Raw genomic sequence first — 21,481 nt, forward strand, 5'->3', positions numbered from 1 at the left:
GAGACTGGGGGGAAAAAGGTCTAAAACATGTATCAGGTATTTTTAGTTATACCTCAGTAAACAATAGATAAAGAGCTATAAACAGAAAAGTTCTTGATTCTGCAAAAAATTCAAACATACCCAATGTCATATAATAACATAAATAGAAACAAGCTTTGATATATATCATAGCTCAAGGCTAAATCCGGTGGAGTGAAAAACCCACAGCATTGCCAAACCAATGAAATAAAATATTTTCTTTAGTGTTTAATTTTCTTATTCTAAACTTCATAGTTGTTTCTTTGAAGTGGATAACTTTTGCACATCTAATCAAAAGCAAGGAAAAACTGATTTAAATATCCACAACAGATATGTATTACAATGAAACATAAAAATAATTGAAAGATTTGTAACTAGACTGTTGGGTTCCACCTTCTTCTGCATCCAGTCTTTTCTAAGGAAGTTGAGGGTTTCTTCTCTCTGCTCCTGACCACCCTCTAGTGCTAACATAGAGACAAAAAAGTAAGGCAGTACAAAGAAAGTGAGGAGAGAAAGTAGGAAGGCCGAGTAGAATCTGGGAGAGTGAATAATTAGACCAAAGCCTTTTTGTTGTGTTTTGTTTTTCTGCTTTCAACTACTGTCACTGCAACAAGGAATTTAGCATAGAGGATCAAAATATAATAGTCGAATCTAAGATTATTTTTTAAAATACTAGCAATGAAAACCATAGCTCCTATTAGGAGAGCTGGGAAAGGTCAGCTGGACCTACTGGGAGATGCATTAATTTTTTCAAGGCACCAGGACAGAGTTAATTGAATGTCCACCCAAAGGGTCACCCAGAGCTTTACCAGGCACATACTCGGCTCTGTATCCCAGATGTATGACACACAACACTTTCTGCGTTAAAATAAATTATTATAATTTTATGTAGATTTTTCTACTTAAATAAATGCTTTGGGCATTGCCATTTGTGCTGAGGATGCCTCCCTTCAGAGAAAGCCTCCAAATGTCATCAGTATCCCCAGTGTCTGTCAAGTTTCCAGAGCTGCAATCAGAAGGATATCCTTTGAAGAGACTGTTTGTTCTGCAGAAATCTTGTGTATTTTTGGTTACCGCAATTTGACATCTAACTGGTTATTGTACATTTTAAGTTTTATCTGAATTTCTTCTCATGCGTGATCACAATAGTCTTCTTCAGGGATGGATTGCAATCTTCCTCTGCTTTTTTTGCTTGAAGAAGCACTTCTCAACCTGAGCTCTCTGGATGGTCCAAGGGGTTCCGTGAGCATGTATAACTATGTGCATCCCTAAGTACAGTATATTATTTCTTTCTGAGAAGTGGGTCCACTAATTCCATTAGATTCTTTAAGAGGTCTGGGAACAAAATAAGGTTAAGGAAGCTGGCTTCCCAGTCTCTAATTCTTATGTTACCCAGAAGTCCACTCATTATCTTGATCTTTAACTACTCAGTAGCATCTTTGGTTCCTGTATTTTAGTACAGATCTTTTCTGGATTCCTAAAAATATTCCTGAAATAATAATATTCTATGTGTATTATTTTATACTCAGATAATATACATAAATCATATGCTGAAAGGGCTGCAGAGTCTTGCAAGCTTTAGAAAGCTACAAATTAAAATGCTCAAATCTTAGGTTCTTTCCCCGTTTTTGATTAAGACATCTCTGCTATACATTTTTAAAAATCACGCTTAAAGCTGCAGGGCTGGGTTCAATCTAGCAATAATCCTTGCTCCGAAGAAAACTTACGTTTGAAGTCCAGGGCACTTTTCTTCTTTATAGAGAATACAAAGGGAGTGAGGTCCTCTCATTTTCTATAAAGCCTCTAGGAGCCTCACTATTGTCTGTGACGGTGGGGAAAGCCCAAATCCCCACTTCTTCCCCAGGCGTGAGGGTGGGGCCAAATCCCCCCCGAGAATTTCCCCATGCTGCCTCCAGGTGTCAGTAGAGGCTTACACATCTGCCTTCCTCCCTGCCCCCTCCTTGTCCATTCATAAAGTGGCGGGTGATTTGTGACCGCCTCAGTGTGATTGTAGAGGCAAACAGCCATCTTTGCTTGTCTCTCTACTAGATTTGTTTTTCTAATTTCTTTTTACTTGAAGGTTTACCAGCTGCTTTATTACCAGAGCGAGGCTTCCTTGCAGTCTCTTTTCTTTTTCCTCTCCCCCTCTGTTCCCCTCCTTTTTGTTCCTAGAGACAATCAGTGTCTCTGGTCCCAGCTGCCACTGCTGATTTTTCATTACAGTTTAATTTAAAACTGGGATTGGAATGGAAATGTCTTTTTGCCATTTGGGGTTTGCGAGGCCTGTGGTTTTATTGCCAAAGGCACAAATGTTAGTTACTACTGTTTTTCCAGAGTTTACTGGGGCGGGTGAGGGGATGTTGGAGGGTGGGAGGGAAAGAAAGACAGACTGATAGAGCAGAAGTGGGAGAGAAACTGGAGGGAAAACCCCTCTCAGAAGCGACGTTATTCTGTGTATTGTTTTGTTTGATGTTTTGAAGAATCGGGTTGAGTCAGAGGAGTTGAAAATCGTGTCTCCTCTCCCCAAATGACTGTTTATGCAGGTCAAATATCTGTCAGCCGTGAGAGAAAGGAGACTGAGCGAGGGTCATCACACACACATAATCTGGGGTTGGCATCTTTATAGAAAAGCTGATTTTCTTTTTAAGTAATAGTAACATCTCCAGCTGTTCACTTGACCACAACTTGAAGTGGGAACACCCAAGGAGAGACTAAACTGTACACAACCCCAGAGGGAACAAACTATTTATATACTTTTACCTAAAAGGAGACATCAGGAATCTTTCTCCACAGCTTCTGTTTTCTCTCTCCTTTTATACTCTTGGGCTCAAGTCCTAGGGTTTATTTATGAGTCTCCCTCCAATCATGAAACCCAGTCTAGCAACACAATTAATGTTTCCTGTAATCTCTTAGAATGTTCTTGGTGACTTATTGTTTCGATCAGAGTAGAACCAAACAATCCTCTAAAATTGATTCCATTTTTACCTATCTCAGTGTAAAATTACCAATGAAGGACTTCCTTCTTTAAAAGTAGTTTTGAGGGAGGAGGTAGAGATAAGCTGAAGACCTTGCATACCTTCATTTAAATATTTAGCACCGACATTGACATCGGAAGTTGTTTTCCAGGTGTGGGGAATCTACAGAAGCCAGAATGTCTTATCTGTCATGCTAAAAACAATTACTGTCTCCCCTCCCAGCAAGAATCCCACTCTTTCTGGATTCACCAGTTTCGGTTGTCAAACTGAATACTCCATTATTTCTACAGATCCCGCTGACTCCTCACACAGCGAGCATTTCCACCCCCTCTTCAACTGGCCTCAGGCGGCTCTGGAATTCATGAATCTGTCTGGGGTAGACACATCTCACTGTCACCGAGCAGCTCTAAGACTCAAAGTGCCTTGCAGGATGCTTCGGGCCTCTGCTGGCAGTCTGTTCTTGGTTAACTGGTGAAAGGGGACATTTTATCCCAAGGCATACATTTTTCATAGCCAGTCATTTCAGCCAGGTTCCCTCTTGTCCCGATTTGCCCCCATCCACTTCTCTCTCATTTGTCTGGTGGATTCTATTTCCGTGTTGGAGGGAGGAGGAGAGCAACGAGGGAGCCCACCAATCATACCACAGACAAATTTCCAGGACTTTTGTGGTTGTCTTTGCAATTCGCAGGACATTCTAATGGTTGGAATTTCCTCACAGAAGCCACTTCACCAGCAAAAGTGGAGCTCTCATTTCTGCAGTTCAGAGTTCAGGACATAGAAAGGCGGGAAGAAAACAACAGCAATGGAAATCATTTTAACCCCAACAGCGGCCCTGCCTCCACTCCAACAACAACAAAAACAATGAGAACAACAGCAAATCTTTCCTTGCCCTGTCCTAAGATGGTTAACACTAACCTAGCCAATGCCATCGTGTTTGGGAAGCTGTGTGTCACCGAGCTGCTCCATGCAATAGTGAAATACAGAAAGAGGAAATGCCTTTCCTGACTCTGCTGAATAAAGTTTGAAACTTCAAGGCGCTGATTGACATTGGAGGAAAATAGTTATTTTTGCCTACGTGCAATTTTCCTGGATGAAGAAAATTCCATAGATGTTACCTTTGATTGGTCAGCCCTCCTCTTTAGGATAAATTTAATCTCAAGCAGTAGGCTCCAACGGCTGGTCTACTTATGCTGGGAAGAAATAAGTTACATCTTTAAATGTTTTCTTGCTCTGGGATTACCATATGTTGCGGTCAGTTGCAGGCAGATACTGCAGCCAAATTTTCTGTGTTTACTGAGGTAAATGCAGGAGGACCTATGGACTGAGCATTCCTGCTTGACAGGAAAATGAGTGTTTGATCTTGTTGTGTGCTACAGGAATCTCTTCCGAAATCTCTCGGAAAATCTCATAAACCTAGGTTAGTGGCCACATATGGGATACATTAATTCCTCATTTTTTGCTTGTTCTTAGCAAATTTTTGTCTAGTGACAACACATGAACTTGGGGGTGTTTTTGTTTTGCTTCACACCACAGAGAACTCTGTTGACTTGCTCTAGTTTTAAGAAAATATTTAGCCAAAAGCTGGCTGTGGTTGGGGTGAAACAATGGATTGCGAATAAAACTCGATGGAACGTTCGGTTTTTGCGGAAGCAGGGGGATTCCAGAGTTGCCAATGTGCTGGGAAGAATTTTCCTTCATTGATGAAGTTGAGTAAAAAATCTGGGTTCTCTTCTAGTCTTCATCCACGTTTCATGGTGTAACTTTGGGAGAGTAAATTGGTATCTCTTTGATTCTAAGTTTCTGTTTTCTAAATATGAGGGGGAAAAAAATGCAATGTACTTTTTCCCAAGACATGCCAATATCTCCAGATTAAAAGGCGTTAAATAATTACATCAAACCAATATTTGGAACTAAAGTTACTTGTATATGACAAAAAGAAAAAAGAAAAACAAACAGATTGGAGGATGTTAACTCATAGAAAGAAGACAGGCTGAGAAATTTAGAAGAAAATTAGCTTTTATTTTTCTGTTTAAAGTAATTAATAAACTAAACAGAACAATCGAGCCTTTCACCCACAGCCAGCATCAGGGGACTTCAAACGTTGCTTTTGAAGTGGGCCCCCAGTAGGGAGGACCCCACTGTTCAGGCTACTTTATAGTGGTAATATACTGTCTGGAAAAAAACAGATGCCAAGAAAAGTATGCAGATTGTATCTCTAAGCATCTGAAACCCTAAAACTTCAGGGGGCCAAGGAAGGTCCCAGTCTTTTGATTTTTTTTTTTTATATATATAAAAAAAAGTCCAAAGTATTAAATTGAAACAGGCACTTCATTTCTTTCCTTCATTTCTCCCTTCGCCTCAGGAGACCTACGTTAAATTCCACTTAGATCACAGCTAGACGTGGGTACGTTCATCCCATAAATAGAAAATGAATAAAGACGTCAAACTTCATCCATATAATATTCTGACACATGCGGATGTCTCTGTGAGAGAGGAGCCCGGATGAGGGTGGACTACAGTGGATTCTGCAGAGCGGAGAACTGCAACACGCCGTGGCGCATTTACACGCATAAACGAGAACGTGTGGATTATGAGCCAAGAGCTAGTGGAGCTTCAGCTGTCAACATTGTTTGGAATGGACAGTTGCAGATGGGTAGCGATTACGCTGGTATAGTTATGAGTTCAATGTGGGTCACTTTCCTAAAGCCATCGTTGTCAAACTTGGTGTTTAAATGGCTGTTTTCCGGGGCAAGCAAACTAAGGCCTGTGCTTAAAGCAATCAAGTCCTGCGACCAGATTCAGTTCTTCACGTTCTGAGTAAAAATACATGAATAGTGATGTGGGGATTATGCTAAGATGTATTCGTCTATCTGTGTCCTAAATAGGGAAAGAACCAAATCTAACAACCGGAAAGCAAGGAATACACTGCCAAATATTGATAATTCCTTCCCTGGAATGCTCATGGCTATTTTTAGTTTGTTAATATAAAAAGCCAGTGAGATGAAAAGTGAAGTGATCCGTTTCCAGAAGAAAAAAACAGTCGAATCTTCATTAATAATTCCTTGTAGAATGCTCCATGGGCCTTTATCTGACAGCCTGACAAGCTAAACTAAACAACAGAGACTGTAGAAATGTAAAAGACATAATCTTAACACGAAAATTTCTGAAGATTTGGCTGTCATATTACATTAAAGGCAAAGGATGAAAACCTCCATTGAAACAGAAGGAGCTTGCAGCACGATTGTAATGGTAGAATTTCGTGGGGGAAGAGAAGGAGGGCTTCAGAGTTAGCAAATGGTGGTATCGAATGGTGTTGAATGATAAAACTTTCTTTCCATGTCTGGCTTGGGATTTTTGAGAGCTAAAGATGATGATGCAGGTATGATGACATACAATTTGGCTATTCCTAGTCCTAGTGACCAATCTTTATTATCAGTAAAGACTATATAGCAAGTGTTGGGCATTGTATAAAAACTAACTCAAAGATCTAAACTCTGCTAATGTCTCTATAGCTATTTACCCTTTTCAGTGTCTTCTCACACTATAAGATCTCATTGGATTTTTTTTAAAGTAATGCCATGGGGTGGTCAGGATGAATATTGTCTTATTCTACACCTGAGTAAACAAGCATTCAGAAATACTAAGGAATTCATCCAAGGTTAACTAGCTGATAAATATCTGAGTTGAGGCCAGATAAAGGCTTCTCGCCTTTATGCTTGTGCTTCCAATATATTTTTTGAAATAAAAGTAGCAAAATTCAGGTGGTCTAATGTCCATTAAAGGTCAACATCTGCTGAAAAAAAATTAGAGTCGATAAGAACAGAACAAAGTCAAAGGTCAGGGGAGCAGTGGGGACACATCTACACTGCAGCTCCTCTAAGTGGAGGGTCCTCTTGACCATAATGCGAGCAAAATCAAAGTGGGAAATGGTCTGTTGTTGTGGTGCGCTTACCTTTTCTCTTAATCACGTGATAATTACTAATAGAATACTAACTTTAATTCACTCTTAAAAGGTACTTACTTTATTTCAGGCTATATTCTAAGCTCTTTACATTGATGAATTCATATACTCCCTATGAAGTGGGTTTTAATATTTTCTCTGTTTTATAGACAAAGAAACCGTGCCTTCGTCTGACAGAGTTCTTAACAGAGAGCAATCCTGCAGTAGAGTGAGATGCAGTACAGAAATTCTACTAGGGCCAGCCTTTAAAATAGCCCATATACCTCAGACTGCAGGAGAGAGAGAGAGAGAGAGAGAGAGAGAGAGAGAGAGAGAGAGAGAGAGAGAGAGGACGTCTAGGTGGAGGTGGGGGTGGTGTGGGGAGGCATCTCTTTCTCTATTCTCATTCTCTCTCTCACTTTATCAATATTTCCTGAGCACACCCTGTCATGTGCCCCTTTTGTTAATAACCCTCTGTTGCTCTCAGAGCAAAGGTTGGCCTGCAGCTTTCTCCCCTTCCTGCCGCCTGTCAGGAGAGGAAATCACAGCTTGCAGAGGAACCTGACACAGGGGGAACTGAATAGCACCAAAGGGTCAAGGGTAAGAATGCAGGGAAGAGTGAGAAATCCCAGATAGTGTCCAGCCGGTGCTAGGCAGGAAAGGCTCCTTCACATGTGCTTCTCCTATCTGCTATCTCTGATTCCTGCAGGAAAGAAAACCACAGCAGATTTTGCTGTGACCTTATTCAGCATAGACGTCCCAACGACGGAGGAACGTGAGGGCTTCAGGGGAGATCTGTCCTAGACTGTGGGCTTGCCAATCTCCTGTATAAATAAGCCAGGAAATTTACATTAAATTATGTGTTATTGGTTAAATAACATCAATTAACTGTATAATTCATCACCAGGTCCTATTGATCTAATAACCTACATGGCAAACCACACTGTGTGCATAGCAACAATGGCACACAGTGAAAATGCTTCATGAAAAGGGCACATGATGAAATCTCCCTGTAAATTCATCAAGAAGATTCCCTTCCATGCATCTCATTTGAGACCAAGCTGTTGACACCATTAAGGATGGGGTGCAAGGCATGTGCCTCTCCTCCTTCTCCATCTATCTTGGCTTCTGCTCTGCCATGAGAAAGTCGCTTTGGATGAGAGAGCATCTTCCCCACGAAGATCAATGTGTCTTGACGTCAGTCTCCTCTCAGCCTGTTCTGCTCAGGGTCAAGGTTTCCCTAGTCAGAAAAGACCAGAGAGATCTAGGCAACAAAATGACAGACCAGGAGGTCATGGGTTAAAGGTTTGGGCATTGATTGTTTTGCCAGTGATATTTCTAATTCCCATTAACTTTCATTAAGAATTTTATGTGTGGAGCATGAGGAGGAGGCTTGCTTATTAACTGAGCCTTTCTCTCCTACTAGCGGTGAATACAGCTATTTATTAAGGAAGCTACATGTTCCCAAAGCATGTAATGATAAGGATCATAGAATTCGAAAACTAGAATGGGCATTAGAGATCATTCAGTCTAACTCTCTCACTTTAAAGGAGAGAAAATAGGTCCTGTGAGGCTAATCACTTCCTTGAGGAAAGTTATTTAGTTAGTGGCAGAGTCAGGGCTACACCCATACTTTATTACTCCCACCCCACCTGTGCCACACTGACAAAATATTAAATAGCTCCTAACGCCTTGGGAGCCAGAGTGTATTGTTAAATCTGCATTGCTCTGAGTGTGTATGGAATTGGAGGCATATTTGGTGGCCAGAGGCTATAGACAGATATCTCTTAATAATGCAAATTGCTATCTACTAAATAAAATGAGTCTAAGTTTGAGGAAGCTAATAGGCAATCGTGTTAATTAGTCCTAGGGCATGGGTCCAATTTCCATAAGGACCAATTAGCTCCACACAATGGGAAAAAAAGACTGTTTCCTAGAGTTGGAAACTCTACCCCAAAGTCAGCCAGTGGAGTCCGCAGGGAAGCCAGGTGAGAGAGTGGGGATGACACAGCACAAATCCCCCTCCCCTGATGGAAAAACAGCTCAAGGCATTTCTCAGTGGAATCATCGTACTATATTCAAGGCAGATGTTTTGTAAAAAGCTTTTTATTAAGGTCGAAAGATGGGATTCTTTGAAGCACATTTTCCCATCCATTCCCTTCTTTGTATACAACTTTGTATAATGGTAGCAAAAGGGTTTTTTATTCCAGTTTTGCAAGTTAAGACCTAAGACCCTCAGAGAACATGAGATTCAAGACCTAAACCCTAAACCTAGGTCTTCTGGACTTCCCACTAAACTAAACGTCACAGCTTCTTACAAAGCCTTCGTATGGCTTTGCTGATACGAAGAGATAAACAAAGGCATTTCGAGTTGCATCCATGCGCTAGCTCTTCTCTCAGCTGGAAAGCCATCTTCTTTCCATGACTGGGCCGAAGGTAGAAAAGAAACATGTGGTTGCGATTCATCTGCAGTTTTCTCTGGCAAAATATCAATAGGCACAGATGAGGGGACTCCTCTAGTCCTACCTGAAAGGCCCCAGCCCTGTTTCACAAGTCAAAACCTGAGACAAAACCTGAGGACAGAGAGAAGGAAGGAGTGGCTACAGCTGAGCAACGAAACTTGAAAACAAACGAGTGAAGGCACATCATATGATATGCACATGTCTGTACGGCCCTTTCAGTCCTTCACTGTGTTATTTCAGGCCATGCTAGTTTGTGCAATGCGGACTTCGTTAACCAGATATCTTTGTCCTTTATAGACATAACTAAGAAGTCATCAATATCAAACAGTCAAAAAGCAGTGCTGGAATGCTACCGATATGGAATCAAACGATTAAACTGTAGCCTTAGACCTCCAGAAGAAATACATCCAAGACCCTACACACCATTCCCCCAAATAGATTTTAAGCATCATAACAGAGATGGCACCTCATTTGAACCAGCTATCGTTCAGAAATATTTTTACACAGGACTATACAATTCAGCCAGCATTTAGATTAAATTCTGTTTAACCCAAGCATCTCTGACTGTGATGCAGAGTTTTGGCAGTCTTCTCTTTTACTCCTACCTAAGGTATTTTATTAAGTGCTTATGGTTTCCTTGAGACTCATATTCGTAAGCGAACAGAAAGCAGCCAAGACAAGCCATAACAGCTTCTCGATGGAGAGGGTGAGGCAAACTCTCCCATTCTTTTTCCTGGTAACTCACATCTGTTTGGGTGGCAGTTCTCTGACAGACTAGCAAGTCTCTCCCTTCGTGCTCATAGCAGAGGCCTGATCTCATCTGGTTGTTCAGTGCCAAAATGGTAAGGTTGGGAATTACAATTAAGAACCTACTGACAATCACGTTCTTGTTTGACTTAAACTGACCTGGTAACAGAAAGGTAAAAATTGTTGAGAGTTTCAGATATCCTCTAGTCTGGCCCTCTATGCTAGCCTTCTAGTCTCTTCTCCACGTCTCCAATCATAAGACATTGACTCTCTCCCAAGCAAACCCATTCCAGGTGGGCCAGTTCTAACTGTGATTAAATTGTTTCTTAAAGTAAGAAGACATCTGCTTTCCATGTAACTTTGAACCACTGGCCCTGGTTCTGCCCTCTAGAGCTAAAAAGAATATTTTTCACATCTCTCTCACTTTAGAGCCAATTATGTATTAAGCCCAGCTATCTTTAATTTATGAATTTACTCATTAATTCATTCAGTTTGCATTCTATAGTGTCTACTGTGTCATATGCAAAGTTGAATAGACCTGCCCTCTCACCTCAGGTGACTGTGGTACATTTGTGCTCACTTCTCCTTTCAATCTGAAGTTCTCTCAACTTTTTGTACAACACAGAGGCCTCCATGATCTGGATCTGCTCCTCCAGACTTCATAATTAAAACACTATTGCTAGGAAAAGTTTACAAGGATCCACTGTATAGTAGGTCCTAGGCTAGCTCCTATAATTTTCTCAACTACCCTGCAAGGTAGGTGTTATCAAAGCTGTATTAGCTATCAGGAACTGTGGCTCAGAGAAATAAAGAAATGTGTCTGGTTTCATATGCGAATGAGCCAGTATGTGGTAGGTGGGAGTCTGAACAAAGATTGACTCCAAAGCTTCCAGTTTGAGTTATTACCTTAAGGGACAGCACTTGAAATTGAAGACAGTACTTCTTACGAAGCTTGTCCATGGTGGAGGAGATCATCTCCTTCCTCATAATGATAGGTAACAGCTCTTAGTTGTTTGGACTCTCCACTACATCCTAAAAAACACAGTAAAGTACAATGATAGCCCACGTGAAACTTATTTTCTGTTGTAAATTTTCTAAAGGGATTTTAAAAAATCATTTGCTTTTGAAATAATTTTTTTTTTTTGTATATGAGAGTAACTCATTTAATTTATGATTAGCAGTGATCTCTTGGCAAGCATCATGCATACTCAGGAATTCTTATAAAATGAGAGACTCTAACCTACAAATTTTCAAGTGTAATGAAATTTTTATGAACACTAAATATAACAAATAATGACGTTGAAGTAATGTTACATTTTGTAGATGTTTAAACATTTATTAATTTCAATTTATCCATTTTGTATTTTGGAAACAGTAAATCTTTTAAGATCTTAAAACATTTTTATAGGCCTTTGAAAAAAAACAAGGCTGCAAGTGCTGTGTTGTTGGTGGGTCTTTCACATCTTTGACGAGAGATAGAAGAGCCGCTACAGCCATGTGTGTGACTTACGATGGCAATATCTTCTTTTGGAGACCACATGGTTGACTTTTTATTTTCTAGCTCAATGTGGCTTCTTTTCATTGTCCTGTCTGTCCATCTTCCACATGCTGGAAACCAGATTAAAGGTTTCTATTTTGGACCAAACTCTGTGTATCTTTCAGCTTTCCTTGATCATCTTCACCTTCCTCTTTCTTGGTCAGCACCCCACCCATGCTGAGTTTGCTTCCAATCATGGATGAAAAGTCCCACTGATGCATCTGGTTTCATAAGCGGCCACCGAGTGGCTGGATAATGCAACCTGAAAGCGAGGGGGAGAGTTCACTTGGCTCTTGCCCAGTAGGAAACAGGAGAAAGGAAGGAGCCAGATAAATTCCCCATCCTTTCTCCCTTCTTGCGTCCCTTCCGGAGAAATCCTGTTTGCCAAACAGACAGGCCTGCTGTGCTTCTTCAGAACTTGGAAAGCAGGGCCGGCATGAGAACAAATCACGTTGTGTTGATTTGTGTTTCTCTTTACCTTACATTCCTTTTACATTCTCTCCCAACACCCTGGGTTTGTACTTTAATTCTTGCCTCTGGCTCTACTTTCTAGAGAACCCAGTTAAGATAGTGCCAAGCACCAAGTTGTCATTTATGGATTTTGTACGCAGGAGCTTTTCTTGATCCATTCTTTAAACTGTATCCTGGTTACCTTTCCTGGTTTCTTACTGTTACTTTCTGTTTTTCTGTTGCTTTTCATTTCCAGCTTATCCTTGGATACCAATTTTTGTGGGATAGACCCAGATAATATTGAACTTCCTCTTAACTAAACATCAAAGGATACTAAGCTAGGTCTCTCTTATCCTGCCTCCATACGGCTAAGATTTTTGAGCCCAACTGCAAGACCTTTTATTTATTCTTGTTAAATTTAATCATTTTAGTCAGCCTATTATTGCTCTCACTTGTCAAAAATATTTAGAATCATGATTTAGTCATTTGCCATATTCTTCACGGCTTTATGTCATCTGTAAATTTGATGAGCCTTTTTTCCCCCTTCATTTCCAATATTATATTTATTATACAGGCCATGGTGGATGAAAGAGCCTGGGACAACCTGTAGAAAGCTTCCAAGCCCTAATCCTCACTATTTAAGCATATTTGTTTATTTACTTTCTAATTCAATTGTCTTTTGCCTTTAGACAAAGTAACTGAATTCTATTCCACAAACCTACATTCAAGGATTACCTAATTTGGGCAAACCACAGTGTTACATGTCTCTTGTTGGGACATAAAGATAAATAAGGTGCTAGAGAATTTTTATTGATGAGGATTTCTCTTTTCTAAAGGCAGAGAGGGCTGTGGTAGAGATATTGCAGAAGAAACTAGCCTTTAGATCACCCCTTAAATCACACAGAATGGTGGCTACCTAGTTCTCCATGAAATATTGGCTCTGATGAGGAAAAAAAAATACAATTTAAGAATGCTCTGAGAAACTGAATAAACCAGTGAAAGAATCACCTTCTCCCACTGAAAATTGAGTTTACAAAGGTGTGAATCTAGAAATTAAAATAGCCTCCTTCCTAAGCATCTAGAGCATCGATAAAAATTCTTTGCCAATTCACAATGTCCTATCATGGTTGCAAGTTACTCTGTCACAATAACGGTTTCCTGTTAACTTTTAAGGCAAGAGTGAGAGGTTTATTGAATGGCAAGAAGAGCATCTGGCATTTCTGGTTTAGTACCTGGAATTTCAGCAAATGTCAAATATACATTTCTTAGAAGGAAAAGGGAAAAAGTCATTGGGAAAAGAAAACTAAAGGATGGCAAAACTATCGGAAACTAACATTACATATGTATTCTCAGAAGTACAAAAAAAAACTTTTCTTAAATTTATTATTACCATTTAAAAATGAACTTTCATTGTGGTCCAAGAAAGATGCTACTTCTAACTAAGAAATTGGTGCAAACTGCCATAAGGAGATGAAACATGAAAAAATACCAATCTCTGGGGCGAGGGGAAGCGGGGAACCTAGGAGTAAAAGCCATAGATTCAATCACGTGGATAATTAAGTAGGTACCGCAGTGAACTATGTGGAGAGAAACAGAAGCCAAAATGTAATTTGATATATTAAGTTAAAGTATATCTTCAAGGAGAAGCAAGATCGTCATTGACAGGTGACTCAATTCCAAAGAAAGCCAGAATGCCAACTGAACATGGAGGGAGCAGCACACTGTTTGCTTGTTTATTTGTTTTGTAATTTAAAAGACTCTGAGTTCACAGACATGCCTTTCTCTTATTTGTGTCTTTCCTCTTATTTTAATAAAGTCAGACTTGTGGAGTATCTTCTAATCTTTGTTATTAGAAGGCGAACAATAACTACATTAACACATACATTCGTGGTGCACACACATGTGGGGCAGACTATTTCATTAATAATCTGTCAGACGTTGAAAGCTCAAACTCCCCTGATCACGTTTGGACTATGATAGCACTGAAATGGAGAGATAAACCTAAATCAGACATGGAGAAGGTGGCAGGGTCAAATATCTGGTCTCAGCAGCTGCCCAGTAGTTTCCTATCAGCGGCCTCATGGATGGCAGGCAATCCAGCAGCATATTCCACCACAGGGAACTGGAGAGGAGGAAAACAGGAAAAATTACACTGTTTGAAAGCCAAATAAATCCCTAAGGATTTATGACTTAATCTTAGCAGAGCATCACTGAAAGAAACACAATCCAGTTAACTGAAAGTAATTTAAAAAGCAATTTTAATCTTTCCTTGTTCTCTTAAGGAACATTAAAGGGGATTCAATTCATAATCTGCAGTAATACATGAAAAAAAAAAACTCCCCTTTCTTCTCTTTTTCTATTCTTTTACACACACAACAGGGTCTCTCGAGCTTCTCTTTCCCCAAACCCCTCACTCTCATCCCTCTATTGCCCTCCACCCCTTACTCTCAGACACACACCTGCACAGTCTTTTTCTTCTTTCCCTGGGGCCACCCAGACACACCTGTCTGTGACGTTCTAAGAATGCCAGAGACTCTGCAATTCCCTGCTGAAGGAAGCTCAAAGACCCCACTCACTGGCTCTCTTCCTTTTTTAGTTCTTTTTGTAGCATTGCCAGAATAAATATAAGACACTCCGTTAAATTACAATTTCAGATAAATGACAAATAATTTTTCATTATTAAGTATGTCCTAAATACCGCATGGGACGTACTTAGACTAAAAATATTTGTCTTTATCTGAAATTCAAGTTCAAATGGATGTCCTACATTTTTATTTTCTAAATCCAGCAACCATATCATTTTAGAGAATATTATTCACTAAAAATTCTTGTTCATATCAGGGAAACAAGACACTTTTTTAAAAGATACTTCCAGAGGTATTTGAGAGGAAACAGAAGTAGCCTAGAATTTCCACAGAATGAAACTATGAATACTATTTTATTTTGTTTTTGTGGACATGAATCACTTTGTTCAGCTTCACTCATAAGAAAATGCTTGGCAAAATTAATTTACTTGTATAAACTAACTATGTTTGCACACTGTCCAGAAGCTTATGCTCTGCCTGGCATAGTACTTGGAATATAATAGTAGTACAAAATAGATCTTTTGGAGTGTAATTAAAAGATTCCTATGTTATTGGAAAAAAAAATAAAGTGCTCAAAACATATATCAGTAGTATGAATTGCATGTTAAATTTCATAACACTGTGACTTTAGTCTTAATATCAACGTACCCAAACGCCGACATTTAAATGCAATCTCCTTTCTGAGGAGTCATTTTGGAAGGTAATAAATTTACTCTAACGATGTTGCTCCAAACATGTCAGCTTCTCTCCAGCTGCTTTCAGCACCCATTTCTGGACCTCGCAGAAGAATCTGTCTTCTTGTTTTACGTCCTCTCTTTGTCTTGCCCTCAGACTATATTCCCCAGCTGGATCTCCCACTTGACTCACCCTGCTTGGTTCTAAATGACTTTTGGCTATCTCCAAAAGGTCATAGCTATCCTCCACGGATGAAGATTCACAACCACTGGGAATCCAGTGACACCTCAATTAACAAACCCCCTGGGAGCAAAGCTCTTCTATAATAAAGTGCCTATATTAAAAATGAGATTAACTCCTTACAAATCATACAAAACGGAGCAGCTTGCCTGTGCTAACTGGACAAAAATGCCTTCTCAAAGAGCTTCGGTTTGCCCCTATCCCAGTCACAACAAAAAGATTGATTACACTCCAAATGGCAGGGCCAGGGTGGGGTCATTTCGCCCACTCTCCTCCATGTTGGGGTGCCTTACCTCGCCCCTGCCCCAGTGGAAATCTCTCCCTGCCTTTGCACCTCATTTCCAACTTGAGGTCTTTGAAACCCTCCCCAGGCTAACAACCATTTACACTGGCTGGTTTATCACTAGATAATATTTTACTGGAAATTCATTTATTCAAACATATTTATTTAGAGTACATTTTAGTTAATGTGTGTATTTTAACCAGCAACTTGAACGATAGTTGGTATTAAAATCTTTTTCCCTGACCCAGAAGAGCCAAGAATCATCAAGCATATGTGAATATATTTTAGGAAATGAGAATGCATCTGACATTACTGTCTGCTCCTGAGTGATCATCCTGATTTGGGAGGGAGTGCCGAGAGGGTCAAAAGTGTTATCGTTTATATTTAAATGGTTCCCTTCTCTTAGAGAGAAGGAGGACGGAGGGCCAAGCTTTTGCTTCTGGAAGCTTATTTCTCAGAGCAACTGGGAGTAGAGCAGCCTATGAGAGACTTTATAACTATCTTCTCCGAGGACCTCCCAAGTGTCTGAGAAAGTCAATGCTCCAACACGGCAGGGGGCAAAATGAAAAAGGCATATGGGTTTTGGTGAAGGTGCCTTCCTGTTAGTAAAGAGGACAAAGCAATGGTGAGTTTATCTTCAAAGGCAGTAAAAGTTGCCTTTTGGCATCACTAATTACATCACTGTAATTAGGGCAATTTATGTGATTTCCTAATTTGCTGACATTGTTAAAGCCAATCATACAGCTAACCTTAATATCATCAGCACAATATATTTATATTCTTTTTGATATATTTTTTTCAAATTTTGAGCAATCACCTGGAAGATTTGGTATGCAGTCTTCTTAATTTTTTTCCTTTAAGAAAGTAAACTTCTAGCTAGTACATTACTGAGAACATCTAGCGTTTAGAGGTTCAGGAAAGTGACATGCGGGGGTAATGGTGGATGCTTAAATATTCATTCTTCTATATTGAGGAAGAAATGGAGGTGTTCATACCCTATTCATGTCTCTCTTTAGGCCATAAAAGTAAGAATAAGCAAAAAGATGATGCATTGTGATGATGAATAATAGTAATGCAGAACAGCAATACCTGTCTTTAGATTGTGATGGCAGTTTCTTAGCCTTTTTGTATGCAGATGAAGACTTGAATTTTTATAGCAAATCTGCCTTTAAGCCTAAATATCTTCCCACATCTTACACCCACTCCCAAACACACATTCTCACTTCGGGGTTGGGAAGGTGACTTTTTTCTTTTCTTGGAAAAATTTTACATGTTATAATTTGTAAATTTAAGGCATACAGTGTGTTACTTTGAAACATTTATATATTGTAATATGAGTGCCATCGAAGCAATATTGATTACATTATATCATTATAGTACAGTATTATTGAATATATTCATGATACTGTGCATTAGATCTCTATGGCTTACTAACTCTACAAGTTTGTACCCTTAAGCATAATCAACCTTATCCCTCCACCACCATCCCCTGGTAATGTCAGAGATGGTACAAAATTGGTTTTGTCCTCCTCAAAACGTTCTCCCAAACATTTTGGTTGAACACATTTATATAATTGTTAATAACAAGCATTTATTGAGTGCCAAAAATAGTCTGGTGAAATTGTGAAAAACATAGACTAAGTGGTTATAAGTGGTTATTGCTTAAAGAGTGTATCTTCTGAAAACTTAAAATAGAAATGAGGAAATATATGAAAGAATAGAATGAATGACATCATCTTTCTTTATCTAAAGTCAAGAAAGAAATGACCATGCTCAAATACATCAGTATGTAGAACAGGTTTTCACAAAATCTTAATTTTAATTCAATCTCATACCACTTGCTAATTTAAGTCTCTTCAGAACCTCTATGAGATATAGTCTGTACTGACTTCTCCAAAGGTCTCTTGACTTGATGTATTGAAATAATTCAAGAGGACTGAGAAAAATATCTTAAACCTTCTGGTCATTGGTTCAGAACTACTTTTTCAGAGGGTCTCTTCTATAGAATTTCTAATTTTTGCCTCCATGGAATTGGCAATCAACTGCAAACTATTTCCTTTGTGGCTTTTACTATATGCTTAGTAAATAGAAGAACACCCTGAAGATGTTTCTAGAAAAGTCCAGCATGCATGAAAATTATCAAGGTAACAGGATCTACTGTTTTGACTCTTTAATTGATATCCCCCCTCAAAAAAAAAAAGAGAGAGAGAAAAAACAGTGACTGCAGACCATGTGGCTATGTTGACCTTCTAATTCTAGAACTATAAGATACTGTGGGAGGAAATGTCTAATATGATAGCTACGATAAAAAAAAAAGACATTTTGTAAATTATTAACCAATTTGAATTCTTAATAGATCTTTAAGAAAGGTGGAAAGGATTAAAAGGGTATATTCTGTGTAGATTAGGGCCCATAACAGCGTTTTCTATGGAAATATTATTAAAGTTTTAAACATGGATTTTAGATATGTTAATATTTGTATTGACAAGAGAATGAGTGAATTAGAACTATAGTAATACTGGAAGCAGGGAGGCTAAAAAGGCTTCATGATGAGACATAAAAATATTTTGGAGAAACTGGACAAAAAGTCAAGAGAATTTGTTCAAGGCTTCAAGGAGAAAGTGTAAAAGCCAGAAAAATAAAAAGAAGCAAAAGGATTATGTAGAGGAACTGACTAAGGAGCTATGGACACAGCAAAAGAAAAGCTAATTGAAGGAAAGGAAAATTTCAATTGGAGAATAGAACAATAACATTAAATTAGTGCCGCTGTATATGGTTTGTACACTTTGAGATCATTTCCCATCAAAGTAAGGTGGTTTTTCTTGTTTGTTTATTGCCTTTTACTAGATAGTGTCCAGAACAGGTGTTTTGTGTCCAACCCATGGAGTCTGAGAAGGCGTAAAAGATGGGTCCCAGGTTTGTAGTCTCTGGGAAATGATGTTAGAAATTTACTACAGGTAGATCACCAGGAAATATTCACAGTGAACATTATTCTGAGCCTCTAAAAACTCTCAAGTCCCATAAGGGACTAGATCTGCCACTGATTTGCCTTGTGACCTTGACCAACTTGTGGGTAAAACAAGATGTGGTTTTCAAACTCTGCTAACAGAGTCCTACTGTTGGTTTCTGGTTCTAGCTCTGCCACTGATTTGCCTTGTCACCTTGACCAACTTGTGGGTAAAACAAGATGTGGTTTTCAAACTCTGCCAACAGAGTCCTACGATACTGCTTAAGTGCCTCTGGGTGGCTGATGGGTGAGAAGTAGGAGTGAGGCTCAGTTCTTGACCCTTCTCATGCATATACTTTAATCCCTTTTAACCCATTTTATATATTGTGGGTCCAGATATGATTTCCTTTTATTTTTTTCCTGCTTTAAAAAGATTCGAAAACCAGTGTTAAGCATAGTCTCTAAACTCTTTTTCTGCTATAATTTTTTTTCTGTTATATAGAATTCTTTTCCATAAAACATGTTTTTTAAATATATATATCACTTGTGCCAAAACAAATACTGAGATATGGTGAAGGTCAGGAATTCATTGCTACAAAAAAATGCTAAGTACTAACAACCACAAAACTTGGTACAATGGTAAGTGTTTCCAGCTCCTGTGTCTGTAGGCTGATGATTCAGTCTAGGGGTGGGTAAGATAGAGCTGGTGTTCAGATATCAGCAGGCAGTCAGCTGGGGACTTAACCACATGAACTAAGCTGTAGGTATGCTTGTTGTTGGCCTGGCACCTTGACCCTTCTCTGTGTGTCTCTCACATTCCTGCAGCAGGCTAGCCTAGCAGGCTAGGTCACATTCTCATGGTGATGGCAAGGGGTAAAGAGAAGGAGCAGAAAAGCACAAGAGCTTTTTCAGGTTTCTGCTTGAGTCAGGTTTGCTATTGTCCCATTAGAATAGCTATAATCAACAGGACAAGTAATAACAAATGTAATTGTATACAAATGTTATTACTTGTCCTGTTGATTATAGCTATTCCAACAGGTGTGAGATGGTATCTCATTGTGGTTTTGATTTGCATTTCCCTAATAGCTAGTGACGATGAGCCTCTTTTCATATAACAGCAAACTTTTTGACTGAAGTCATAGACCTTGTATTAGATTAGCACTGGGCTGTGGAAGCATTGGTTCTCTGGGAATCCTGTCCTACATTTGGAAATGAAAGCCAAGAATCCCCCCCCCCACTTTTTTTTTTTTTTTAGTAATTCCTAATTCCTTCAGGCTGGACGTGAATGTGGACCCAGACTGAGCAGTGGTTCAGTGGTGACAAAGGAAGACCTTTTACAATATTAAAATCTAAAAAAACAAAACCAAACTATTCACCTTGATGCTCATTTTGCCAATAACTTCAACGTAAATAATTAGGTAAATTTGGGCTCACTGTAAGAGAAGTGTGTCAAGAGCAATACTGCAAAGGCTGAAGAGAACTCATGCACTGCTCAAGTACTATTTTAGGTAGTGCATAAATAGAAGTTATTTCTCTAGATGGGTGTATGTCAAGCTTTCTCCCCAAGAGATGCCATTTGGGGTGTCACATCCAATTTCAGGAATGTCAGCTAACAGCCTTTAAAATGTTTTTGGGATAACTCCTCTTAATAAAAAAAAAAAGCATGTCCTGGGCATTGGCAAGTGTGACCCTGTCATGGACACACACCAAGGCAGCCATTCAACAACGGCATCCATTTCTGCTCCTCTTTAGAATTCTGAGTGACAACTGTGGTGGAAAGAGAACAAAAACATGAAACTGATTTCCAATACATTTTTCCCTTGTCTTTGGGCGAAAAATTACACCATTATGTCATTTTCGTGATGTGCTCATCAACGGGAGTGAAAACCTCATTTGTCATCTTTTGGTCTGATAGAAAATCAGAGTTTAGGGAATTCAGCTGGGCTGTCAGCATTCTTTGCTGTCAAGTAGAACAGCTGAAAGAAGGCAGCAAGAACACAGGGCCAGTGAGTGCTGCTGGGCCCTGATGCCGATGCTGGCTGTAGACATCCATGGAAAGATCTGTTCCTTGGTGGCATTCCAATCCAATTTGCTGGAGCTGTTTATCAAGTTCCCATGCAGACAGGATGTAAATATGCCACTTAAATCTGCAAATACGATAATGAAAACTGATATTCGTAATTGTATCTGTGTGGTCCCACTGACTCAAACCTAAATGGATTTCCAACCTAATATTGCTAAATGAATCCTTGAAAAATGTGAGGTCCATTAGGGGAAAGAGTGGCATCGCTTCTCACATCCTGACATGAGAGGGACATCTCCGTCATTTTGCATGATTGAAATAAATATTTTTATCTGCTTCTTGAAATTGCCTTGCCTCAGTTTTAACCCCATCTTTTGTGCTGGGGAAGTATGTGAAATACAGTGTTGCTTCCATCTGCTCTAAGGTGGGGAATAGCTATTGTGCCCTGTCAAGAAGAGGGTTCTATATGGCAGAAAAAGATGTATAGACCTCCCCTCAGGTGTCCTCCATAGAGTTCTATCTTATTGTAAAAGTTTCAAAGCCTATTTCTGTCACTTACCATCGATGTGTCTAGCAAGTGACAGGAATCATTGTAAATC

General features: G+C 39.3%; 1 long non-coding RNA gene across 1 annotated transcript in view; it reads right to left on the minus strand.

Moving 5' to 3' along the window:
- Positions 1-13,936: 13,936 nt before the first annotated feature.
- Positions 13,937-21,481, minus strand: part of LOC120587562 (uncharacterized) — a 64,265-nt gene continuing 56,720 nt past the window's right edge. Inside the window, exon 8 of the long non-coding RNA XR_005649009.1 lies at positions 13,937-14,251. This is a non-coding gene — a long non-coding RNA (uncharacterized LOC120587562). The remainder of the gene's footprint in view (positions 14,252-21,481) is intronic.

Source organism: Pteropus medius, unplaced genomic scaffold (genome assembly GCF_902729225.1).
Source record: "Pteropus medius unplaced genomic scaffold, Ma_sr-lr_union100, whole genome shotgun sequence".
NCBI lineage: Eukaryota > Metazoa > Chordata > Mammalia > Chiroptera > Pteropodidae > Pteropus > Pteropus medius.